Here is a 12,380-nt window from a genome sequence, read left to right as displayed (position 1 = left end):
AGCTAATATGTAGCATATCATAAATATAACATCAGAAAGTATTGATCAAACGCACACAGGCAGCTGTGTTTGGATCCAGTTTTTACTGTAAAGGATGTATCCTGGTTTCATTGATCTGGCCTCATGGCTGTGATGTGTAGTTTACGTGGATTTAATAGTAGGCTACCGCGTAGTTTAGCAAAGTGATCGATCTCCCAGCTAACGCTGTCTGTGTAGTATTTTGTAACGTAACGCCCCAAACAGCGCCCGTCTGTTAAACGCTATAGATTCAAACGGCAGCGTTTTATTAAGGCGAGACACGGCAGGCAAAAACATCGTTTTTCAAGTACTGGTCAATTTTGAGATTTTGTGCTATTTTGATTCCATAACATGTTTTCTTTCAGGCTTTTGGAAGGAAAACGTACAAAATACACATTTAAGTGTTTATTTTACTATAGTTTGTCTATTTGCGTCTGTAGATTTCTCCTAAATTCACCAAAAGTTAGCATTCTAACGTAACATAAAGTACCGGGACCGCTGTGTGCACCATGTCAACAGAGGTATCGCTGGAAAGCTCCGTCTCTCCTGCACAATCTCATCGGATCCAAATATGGTCATTTCCTTTGTATCAGCAACCAATCGTGAAAGCACAAAGGGGTCTTAAACCAAGAAACAAAATCTCATTGGCTGGTGTCAATTTCTGACAACGTGATTCGTTCAGATGCGTCACATGGTGTGCTAAAACACTTCTTGGTTAGCTTTCAGCTAGAAATTGAAATCTCAAAATGCCAAAAGAACGGCGAAAAAAACGTTCACAGAGAAGACGACAACAATTGTCACTTGCACGAAGCAAGGTTAGATAAAAAAAAATGACCCTGAACATGAAATACCTTCACGGAGTGCGTCCCTCCTGTTCTTCATCCAAAGAACAGGAGGGTTTAGCTAGCGCCTCACTGCAATCTTTAAAGGTCGTTTTCTCAAAATGAGTTTTTTCTCCTACTCTGAGTTCGAAATGTCAACTTCAGTAGCACGTACATACACCAAACCTTCCAGTTATATTCCTATCAATATTATGAAGGCTTTTACAGAAGGGTTTGTTCATATATAATTCATAGCCTGAATTATACAACATTGTATACCTAAAAACATGGCGAAAATGGATATTTTAGGGCTGTTGACAGTATTTTCTGATTTATGGAGTGATAAAAAGAGATATCCAATATCCCTTCTGTAAAAGCCTTAGATACTAATATGACTACAAAATGAAACAAGAATTTTGAATCTGGCTATATCCAAAGTTCAGATTTCGATTCCTGAAATGTGTTAAAATATGTGCATATTTAATGAGATAATGGATCATTTGCATATTTAAACATGCTATTTCAGAAAACTTGTAATACAAAAGACAATTGCCTTATTGTAAGGAATTAACTGGAGAAATTTCTAGCTGATACCTTTAAGTTAAAAAATGTACCCTATTCACCTGGGGTGTCTCGCCTTAATATTTAGTTTCAAGCTCTCGTCCTTAGTAAAAACAAAACTAGTGGAAAGGGAAATGCTCCCAGGGGAAGCTGATCCATAGGTGCTGGGACAGCTCGCTCCCTCTCTGCAGCGGTGTGAGCCGCGGTCTGTGTGAACGCCGCTCCGCAGTTTAATGCAGGGCCGTAGCTGCGTTTTTAACGGGCCTAAAATGATATTTAAAATGATTCAATTTTAACTAATGTAATGCTTGTTTTGTTGCTTGAGAAGTTTGTGGAAATAGTGTAGGTTTGTTTTAGTACAGTTTTAGGGAAACAAAAGTTAGGGGGGCAGCTGGGGGGGCAAAGCTCTACAGTGGGGGGGGGCAGCATCCCCCCCTTGCCCCCCCGTAGATCCGCCCCTGCTAGGATGTAAAGTCTGCTTCATCATTAGGAAGGGTTAGGACTAGAGACTGACGCAGTTCTGTGTTATTGAATACAGGTCGAGACAAGAAACTTGGTGTGGCATTTCGGTTAGCCCCCCCTCCATGTTTTAACGAGGGGGCTGGTGATTCTGAAGCATTCGGGGTGTCATTCTGATCAACATGTCCACCACTTTGCATGGAGGAAACTGGTGATTCTGAGTCACTCGGCGTGACACTAACATATCCACCATTCTGCACGGTGGAAACTGGTGATTCCGCAATGGTTGAAGCTATGCTATTTGCTCCATTCAGATGGAGTACTCCGTCTGCGAGCTGATTTAAAAGCCCTAGATCAGGGTAAGTGTCAGAGTCTTGATAGAATTATAATACCCATTCCAAAGCGCTATCTAAGGTTGTGGGATGGCTTGAGTTTGTTTGTGATGAGGTGGTAGGTTCTTCGTCGTTTAACTCACTGATATTGCCCGAACACTGAGGAAATTACATATCTCCATACACGAATTCCTCATCACTGCTTAGTTCATTTATGTCGTTTATAGACTGAAGAAAAGACATTTCTCTATCTGCTAAATCATCCATGTTTGACCGTTTATGAAACCAAATCAGAAATACATTTGTCACAGCTGAAGAAACATACCGTTCGGTTACATCGGCATCAATTTACATGAGACCCTCCAGCTTATTCAGTGGGTGTGTCCATAAAGTTGGCAATAACAGCAGTGGGGGTCCTCCTGGTAATAGCTTGACTGATCTATACAGAAAAAAGACAGAGAAAAAGAAGGATAAGTATTTGAAAAACACAAGATTATACATTTAACAATTATTCATTTATCAAACATCTTGTAAAATAACCATAAAACTCATTTACCGGGGTGATATCTCGTCAGGAGGGGATCTGTGAGGAGTGCTATATCGACCTGAATCTCACGTAGAGTCTGTGCTGATAGTTCACCCTCGACCTGAGGACTAGGGGCTGAGTCTGTCTGGCTCGATATGAGCATGTCTGGGACGGACTCGAAGTCGTCCAAATAGGCACTGTAAGTGTCAAAATCGGCCTGCAGTTCTGGCGGAATGAAAGGTTTCAGATCCGAGCGGTTGCAGGGGGGCGTTGAAAAGGGGCGTGTATGCCTGGTTATCTGAGTCCCGGGGGAGGGTGACGGCTGTCCTCAGGGGGTCTGCAGTTATCTCAAAAGGTAGGCTGAGTGCGGACTCCACAGGGGGAAAGTTTTGATACACTGACGGAGGGTTTGTGTTGTAGACTTCATCACCTTTTTTAACAAAAGAGTAAAAAAATACATTATTCAGGGTTACTTTGCACATAAAAAACACATTTGATTTCAAAATAAAATACAATTAGTTTAAATATACTCACTTTCCACAGGGGGTGAATTAAGGTAGGCTCCAAGTACAAAGCAGATTATTTCCAATACTAGCGGCCCTATCTGACTCAGAATATCCTGAGCTGAGACACACAAAAAAGATTTGATTAGAATCCACACCATATTACTTTATACTTTTCTAATAAAAAAACATGTTAAAAGAAGTAAAAGAAAAAGAAAAACAGAAACTCACCTAGTATTTCAATAATCCTATGACCCCACACATTAGGGTTTTCAGCACACAGGATCTCTACTGCAAACAGAAAAAACATAAACAAAATTTCAAGTATCTAATAATATACTATCCACATAATATATATGTATATATATATATATATATATATATATATATATATATATATATAAACAACATTTAATAATTACATGATATTATAAAATAAGTACTTACCACATTGTTTTGTGATGACATCCAGGTCAATAAAGCGCAGAGCTGGAATGGTAGGATAATTCATCATCTGGTTTCTTCAACTGTAGAGATCATGTCGCCTTATAAAACCCCAAATAACAATGCCAGGTCATGGCCTCCAAAAACTGACCAATCGATGAGTCCTTTTATCCAGGTGATTAGCTATGCGTCTTCTGCCCCCCACAGAGTGAGACACAGTGCCTGCATTTGATCTCCAGTAGACAGAAAAAGCCTTGTATGTTTTTTGTAAATGACTATTTTAATTTACCCTCAGACTGTTGTTTAAGTATTTTAAGTGTTTACAGCTTTTCTTTTGTTCTGATCAGCCACCCTGGAGCCGTCATGGAGTGAACACATTTTTAAGAAAACCTATCTTTTATGGATACAGCAAAATTATAATATTACACCCATACAACCTAACACAAACTTCATATTGGGTTTTCCTTATAGTGGTGTAAAATAATTATTAAAAAAAGACAAAGATCATGTTTTTAAAATTGTTTTATTATTTCCCCTCTTCAGAGAGAATTTTCTTATAGTTAATACAAGTAATAACACATTAGTTCACAATCCATACATCTAAAGAGAATATCCTTAGGTATCACTATTAGAAAACCTAAATAAGATCTTTTGAAATGAATATGAATACCCTCTTTGCAAAAACAGATACTTCCTTGTAGTTAACAGGTTCACAAAAACTTGAAAAGAAACATCCTTAGCCAGCCCAAATCATTTAAAACAAAACTTGAATCAAATCTAGAGAGGACAATAACGTTTTTTAGGTGTCTTGGTGAGTGAAAATTAATGGCTGTTTTTATTTAATTTGAGCTTATTTCTTTTTTTTTTAAACTAACTTCATCCCCTCTCTTCTCATCTCACAGAGAGTGTCTTAATTAACATAGTCATTTACAAAAAACATCCCAGGCTTATCTCAACCCTCACATCAAGGGGGACCTCCAACGTGTGTGTGTGTGTGTGTGTGTGTGTGTGTGTGTGTGTGTGTGTGTGTGTGTGTGTGTGTGTGTGTGTGTGTGTGTGTGTGTGTGTGTGTGTGTGTGTGTGTGTGTGTGTGTGTGTGTGTGTGTGTGTGTGTGTGTGTGTGTGTGTGTGTTGTGTGTGTGTGAATTGTTCTTAAAGGTAGGGGTAGATCATTTTGCAGAAACCAGCTCGAGTGAGCTATAATTTGAAAAGTACACAACCGGGGGAAAATCTGCCACTTCCTCACAGAGCCCCTCCTCCAACACACATGAACGCGCACATGACCAAAAGAGGGCACGAGATAAGTTTGTGCACAGATCTTTCAGCGTCTGAAAGACCGCACTGCTGCTGCTGCATTCGTTTCTTGACTGGTGCTCCGGACGTATGGCGGTAAGTTGTCACAGGCTGAATAAACCCCATTCGAGGCGTCTCTTGCCATTTTTCTTTTTTGAAAGGTGACTTGGTAAATGGAAATGACTGTCTTTTTTATTTAGTTTTGAGCATATTTCTATTTTCACCTAATTCGATCCCCCACTATCTGCTGGAGTCATAGCCACAGGAAGGGGGTAGAAAAAAGGGGGAGAGCCTGGGAGGGGGCGGGTAGACAGTCTCACGCATAACTTCAAAGAGACACCTAGATTAACATCAAAGGTTTATAGCACACCAGTGTGAACTCACACCTGCCTGTTATAACACCTCACATCAAAGGCAAACACCAAAGGCTAATTAGATTATACAACAAAGGGCTCTGAGGGGCAGGGGGCCACATCATAACTTCAAAGAATCTGCCTTAATCAACACATCAAATAACTAGACTACAAAGGGGTGTGAGGGGACAGGGACCATACAACACAACTTCAAAGAGACTTAATCAACACATCAAAGAATTAGACAACAAAGGCGCTAGCCAGGGGGCTTTTCACATCTACCTGTTATAACACACATCGAAGGATCTCGAACAAAGGCGCTACGCAGGGGGGCATTTCACACCTACGTGTGATGACACCTCACCCCTCACATCAAAGGATCTCGAACAATGGGAGGCGGGACTTAGTTCATTTGCATAATTGGGGGCGTGTCCACCGGTCACTTTTCATGCATACTAATGAGACGAAAGCGGCATGTGTACTACTACTTCTGCTGCTCTGAGCATGTCAGTTGGAGTGATGACATCATGTGTGTGTGTGTGTGTGTGTGTGTGTGTGTGTGTGTGTGTGTGTGTGTGTGTGTCTGTGTGTGTGTGTGTGTCTGTGTGTGTGTATGTGTGTGTGTGTGTGTGTGTGTGTGTGTGTGTGTGTGTGTGTGTGTGTGTGTGTGTGTGTGTGTGTCTGGATGTACAGTGTGTGTGTACAGAGACAACTAAATATACAGTAGATTTGGTTTACAGCAAGTCGCAGTTTTCGCCTCATATCTTTCTTTCTTTCTCTCTTTTTCTCTCACTCCCTCATTCCCAAACTCATACACACTCTTACATTTTAAACCTCCTTATTGAGTATGTGTGTGAGTGATTGTGTGTGAGAATGAGACAGGACTAAGTATGCTCTCATGGCATTTTGTTTTTCATTTGTGCTGTTTCATGTGTCTTTGAGGTAAACAGATGTATGATCTTGACCCAGCTTGACCTCAATGTTTTGAATTGTTTGGAAAGTCCTTTGATAGTGTCTCTTTAGCAAACAGACATACACAGCGATACATACACTCCTTGAAGTAAATAAAGACACCTGGCTGCAAAGCCAAAGCTTCAAATATGTGTAGTTTGGCTGGATGGTAATTTCATTCCTGTGATACGCAACAAGCAGTAAGATGAAGAGGAGCTTCTCTGTGGGACAAGAGGTCTCATGCAGCCCGTAACTTCAACTGCAGGACTCATCCTCTGAAACATAAACACCCTGAGAAGGAGAATCTGGTGTGGATCTGCCTGAACTGTGCTTGAAAGGAGTCAGCACAAAGATAAAACACTTTTTTGCCAAACATGAGAAGTAGAATCTGATGTGGAGTTTGTAGTGGAGTCTGATCCTTCTTCGTCTGACCCTTCCCCTGAAAGTGGAGAGGACACAGAGGATCCCATCCCATAGCTGAGCTACATTCCTCTGCACTATCCTATCTGGAGGACCGTGTCCATCATGGCAGTGGGTGGACATCAAAACATTTTCAAATCTGGTTTCCCTCTCACGAGGAAACACTGCGCTACATTCCTGCTGCCAGAGGTTTGGTTTCAGGGCCCACGCGTTATGCCATTACGCGTGCGTTACATTATGGCATAAATAACAATGACGTGGAATCCTTCTTTGATTTATTCTTTACCCCTGAGATCATCAGCAGTATTGTCGGCATGACACACCTGCATGGGGGACGTTCGGTGGCAAACTGGAGGGATGTTGATGCCACAGATGTTTGAGCAAACATTGGATAGGATAGTGCAGAGGAATGTAGCGCAGCTACGGGATGGGATCCTCTGTGTCCTCTCCACTTTCAGGGGAAGGGTCAGACGAAGAACGATCAGACTCCACCGCAAACATCTGATTATTTCTCTAAGCATGGCTTCACGTGGCGGCGCAACGAATATTCTTGTTACTCCTGGGGCAATCTCTGGTGCTATCATCCCCTTTGTGGTGTGATTGAGGAGAAGATCACTAAGCACTTTAGTGAACCTCAGGCTTTTTCCATCTAAAAGGTTTTGTAGTCCTTCATACATCTCAACCTCATCACCATCGTGTTGTTCCTCAGCAGTTCCTCAGCAGCTCCTCTGCAGCTCCTCAACCTCCTCAGCAAAGGACCTCATCGATTCTTCTGTATCAGGAGTGGCCAACCCGCGGCTCTCGAGCCGCATGCGGCTCTTTGCCCAGTCTCATGCGGCTCCTCAATTCATATCGAATTGTAATTGTGTTTTTTTTTTAACGCATATGTATCCCAGTTCACAAAGGGTTAACAACACACAAAGAAGTGCTGTCGCCAATCAGAATGCAGATCCTGCAGTACTGGAGGCGGGCTTTACTGCACTCGCGATGTGACAGTGAAGGGAGAGATCTGCTTCTGATTGGCAGAAATATAACTCTGATAAAACCGTAATAACTCAATATAATGTTGTCAAATCAAAATGGTAACAATTTGCAGTGGTATATGTGAGAAGGCCTGCTCCCGGAAAGCTGGCAACTGGCACAGAAGGACTCACGAATTTGGTGATTCGCGGTAAAAAAATAAAAAAGAGAGAAAGTGCATCTCTGTCAGCAGAGCTTCTGTCAGTCAGAGGGTTAGGTAAAAGTTGAGATGTCATGTTAGGAGAATTAACTAAAATACACGTCATTTATTTACATTTATTTTGAAATGACGGTCATGAATGTGCGTGTGAGATACAGGCAGAATAAAGGCCAGGCATATTTTTATTAAATGATGCTCTTTCATGCATTTGAGCCCCTTCCACATCCTCTGCACATTTCAAAGAGGCAACATGCATAGTAAGATAACTACTTTTTTCAAATGTTTTTAACTGAGAGTTTGTGTGTGAGACACAATATTAATGATTGACAATAACTGGCCTCTGGTCTTAATACTGGTAGGAGAGGTTTAAGTCAATTTCTGTCAATATCATGCACTGTGACATTTATAGGAAATCTGGCTGAGCAGAGGTATATGTTTCTGTATGTGAGAGGGTGTGTGTCTCTATGGGAGGGTGTGTCTTTGAGTGTGTGTGTGTGTGTGTGCGTGTGTGTGTGTGTGTGTGTGTGTGTGTGTGTGTGTGTGTGTGTGTGTGTCAATTATTGTTCATTTTTAGATTTTCATTTTGTATGTGTGAGAGAGAGGTCGGGGCACACAGAAAGGCTGAGTGCAAAAGAGAGAAGGAGAGAGAGAGGTCGGGACATACACCCAGCATGTGTGTATGATGTGGCTCTTTGCAGTAACACAGTAAAATGATTGGCTCTTTACCTCTGATTGGTTGGCCACCCCTGTTCTGTATCAACGTGGGATTCGGGGCAGAATTGTTCCTTCTTCTCTGCCCCCATCCGATAAATGAACTGTTTGTCAAACCGTTTGGCAAAAAGGTGTTTTATCTTTGTGCTGACTGCTTTCAAGCACAGTTCAGGCAGATCCACACCAGCTTCTCCTTCTCAAGGTGTTTCTGTTTCAGACGATGAGTCCTGCAGCTGAAGTTACGGGCTGCATGAGTCCTCTTGTCCCACAGAGAAGCTCCTCTTCATCTTACTGCTTGTTCCGTATCACAGGAATGAAATGACCATCCAGCCAAACTACACATATTTGAAGCTTTGGCTTTGCAGCCAGTTGTTTTTATTTACTTCAAGGAGTGTATGTATCGCTGTGTATGTCTGTTTGCTAAAGAGACATTATCAAAGGACTTTGAAGTTCCAAACAATTCAAAACATCGAGGTCAAGCTGGGTCAAGATCATACATCTGTTTACCTCAAAGACACATGAAACAGCACTAATGAAAAACAAAACGCCATGAGAGCACACTTAGTCCTGTCTCATTCTCACACACAATCACTCACACACATACAAGGTATAATATGAGTGTGTATGAGTTTGGGAATGAGGGAGTGAGAGAAAAAGAGAGAGAAAGAAAGAAAGATATGAGGCGAAAACTGCGACTTGCTGTAAACCAAATCTACTGTATATTGTTGTCTCTGTACACACACTGTACATCCAGACACACACACACACACACACACACACACACACACACACACACACACACACACACACACACACACACACACACACACACACCCACAAACACACACATGTATCAGCTGATACCACTCTTCCACATCCATACCAACACACCTACATCATATTAGTTGCATATATGTATTCCAATGGCTGTCAGGGCCCCATTATACAACAGGCAAAGAAACCAAGAAATGACAAGCATGTAATTCAATGGTAAAATGTCACATCTGGTCATATACAGTAAAAAGGACAAATTGAACTATTTTCCTCCAATATAAAACCCTGACATTACAAAATGCATGATTTTATACCGATATGGCACCAAATACCGGTATGGCACCAAAATAAATGGTGTTGCTAATCTTTGACATATCCAAGACTGTGATAAAACAAAAGCCGACCCCCCCAACATTCATTATATGGAAAATAACTGCCTTTTTGTGCATGTTTTTCATAGAAAATGCAAATTCATGTTTTCAAACTGGCAGTTCAAGGGTTAAAATCCTGAACATAATTTAACATTTGGTATTTTTGATCAGGACTGAAGTTGATTGAAATATTTAACCCCAAAAAGTTAAAAAAAATATTCATCTGTTATCATTTTAGAGCAGTTTTTGGAAGTAGACATTTTTGTTCCAAATGACTGTGTGACTTTTTTGTTCAATCTGATTTTGTGCAAAAACTAATAATGCAAAAAAATCAATTTTTTTTGCTAATCTTTGACATATCTAAGACTGTTATAAACAAAAAAAGAGCCAGTCCCCAGATATGTATTTTTTGGAAAATAACTAATTTTCTCTGTTTTCATCATGAAAAAAAACAGCGGTTTCATGTATTCAAAATGGCATTTAAAGGGTTAAAATCCTGAAAATGATTACATATTTGGTATTTTCTATTAGGGTGGAAGTTGATTTAAAGATTGAATCCAGAAAAGTTGTGAAAAAAACCTTTTAATATAATGTTTTTATCAAAGTCTTTTGCAGTGGACATTTTTGCCTCAAATGACTAATGTGCGTAGTCGATTTGTTAGACAGTGAATTAAAGACCGATTTGAAAAATTGAAATTGGAATTCCAAAATAGATCGAGAAAATAGCCTTGTTACAAAAAATCAGGCCATTTGCACCAACACAACCAAAGTTATTGCAAAATGAAAAGTGAAAAATGACCCATATGGACAAAAACGTCCACAGTCATACTGGAGGGTTAGGGTGCATTCACACCTAATAGTCCGTTTTCTGGTGCGCACCAGACAGTTTGTTACATTGTTTAATTTTTCAGATGGTTCGGTTTGCGTTCACACGGGCAAAACTCAAACGGACTATACACTTTAAACACAAGTCATGTGCACGGAAATGCTGTTCAGCCATTGGTCAGACATTAAGGGGGTAAAAAACGCAAATCCCGGCAATTTCTACCGGAGCCTCCGCCATGGAGCATCAGCAATTTCGGCAGGTTATTCTCATGCTGCTGTTAATCTGGAGATCAACAGACACTAGCGGCCCGTGCATATGATTATATAATCAGACAACGTCCGTTAAAAAACATTATAACACATATAATGAGAGACGTTCTGCAGTAAGGAGGGGCGTTTCACCGACGACAGGTGTTCTTACTTTTATCTAGCTGACGGAGAATTTTTACTTTACACGACACTGTTCAACACTTCATTCTGCTTCACTCTTGAAAGACTCTTTCGCTAAAGATTTTGAAGATATCCGCGTTCATGTGACACGGGTTGAGATCTCCATATGAAGTGAATACTTAAAACGAAAGTTAATTATAAATCATATATGATCAATCATATTCTTGTATGAACCCATAATGAGAATGCTTCTTGATGGTTTTTGAATATGTATGTATGCTTACAATTTTAGTTGTTGCTGTTTGATAACTTTGCGTTTTAAAAAGAGGGTGTTGAGAACTTCATAGTATGTTGAATACTTCAAACGAAAGTTAGTTATAATCAAATATAATCAATGATATTCTTGTATAACCCACAATGAAAATGCTTCTTGATGGTTTTTGAATATGTATGTATGCTTACAATTTTAGTTGTTGCTGTTTGATAACTTTGCGTTTTAAAAAGAGGGTGTTGAGAACTTCATAGTATGTTGAATACTTAAAACGAAAGTTAGTTATAATCAAATATAATCAATTATATTCTTGTATAACCCACAATGAAAATGCTTCATATATTTTTTTTTTTTATAGTTATCAGATTTTTTTTGAGCACATCTTCCTCCTTCTTTTTTTGCTGGTTTTCACACAGCATGGAGGTGTAGGGCTGTCAGGTCGTTAAACTGATAAAAGTAAATTATGGCCCAGTGCTTTCTGCCGTTAGAGGCACTGAGGCACTGAGTAAGAGGAGAAACAATCACCTTGCTGTCTATAGAAATTCCAGAGCAATATGGAATACATGACCCTGTGAAAAAGCCCTTGGGGACGTTTTTTAACTGAAACAACTTTTTATGAATCAGAGAAATAATTTATACTTGATCTTAGCTATATTGTTGAGATGTATACCTCAGCAATCTACCAAGAGGATTTGAACCTGCCTAGCGGGACAACTTTAGTCACAGTGCCTCAAGTGAAGCCAACTCCTGGACCCAGGAAACCTGTGCAGCATGGATCAGCGGCTGAGTCACCTGTACCCCTGCCAGTGGAGGATAATGTTTCTTCCAGCTATGGGACAGGCTGCATCTCTACCCGCTGAGCCACTCAGATCGCAGTGGATTTCCCCAAACTACCGACGACTACCTGATAACTGCATGGTCAGATATCAGACGCCAGGTAGCAGCAGCCCTACCTACCCCTGCCACTGGTCCACTTCACCATCTCCAACCCGGCGACTTCGTGCTGATCAAGGACTTCCGGAGAAAGAGCTGGAAATCCAACCGTTGGCAAGGTCCCTACCAGGTGCTTCTCGTCACCCAGACAGCGGTCAAGGTCACCGAGAGAGCCACGTGGGTCCACGTCAGCCACTGCAAGGTCGTAGTCACAGGACAGGAGAGACGGTAGAAACAGACGACA

At 40.7% G+C, this 12,380-nt stretch overlaps 1 protein-coding gene across 5 annotated transcripts in view; it reads right to left on the bottom strand.

The window, feature by feature from the left end:
* The window catches only part of LOC117559811 (dipeptidyl aminopeptidase-like protein 6), a 446,505-nt gene that overhangs the window by 202,469 nt on the left and 231,656 nt on the right, over positions 1 to 12,380 (bottom strand). Inside the window, exons 1-5 of one of the 5 annotated variants that reach the window (XM_034236501.1) lie at positions 3,668 to 4,294; positions 3,452 to 3,511; positions 3,252 to 3,341; positions 2,748 to 3,147; positions 2,517 to 2,630 (exon numbers count right to left, since the gene is read on the bottom strand). The exons of the other annotated variants lie outside the window; for them this stretch is intronic. The gene's annotated coding sequence lies outside the window, so the exon portion shown is untranslated. Of the gene's footprint in view, positions 1 to 2,516; positions 2,631 to 2,747; positions 3,148 to 3,251; positions 3,342 to 3,451; positions 3,512 to 3,667; positions 4,295 to 12,380 lie in introns of those variants that run through there. 5 annotated transcript variants of the gene reach the window in all.

The sequence above is a fragment of the Gymnodraco acuticeps genome, unplaced genomic scaffold (assembly GCF_902827175.1).
Source record: "Gymnodraco acuticeps unplaced genomic scaffold, fGymAcu1.1, whole genome shotgun sequence".
Lineage (NCBI taxonomy): Eukaryota > Metazoa > Chordata > Actinopteri > Perciformes > Bathydraconidae > Gymnodraco > Gymnodraco acuticeps.
Note: the sequence above shows the minus strand (reverse complement) of the source record. Positions and strands in the feature narration are given on the sequence as shown.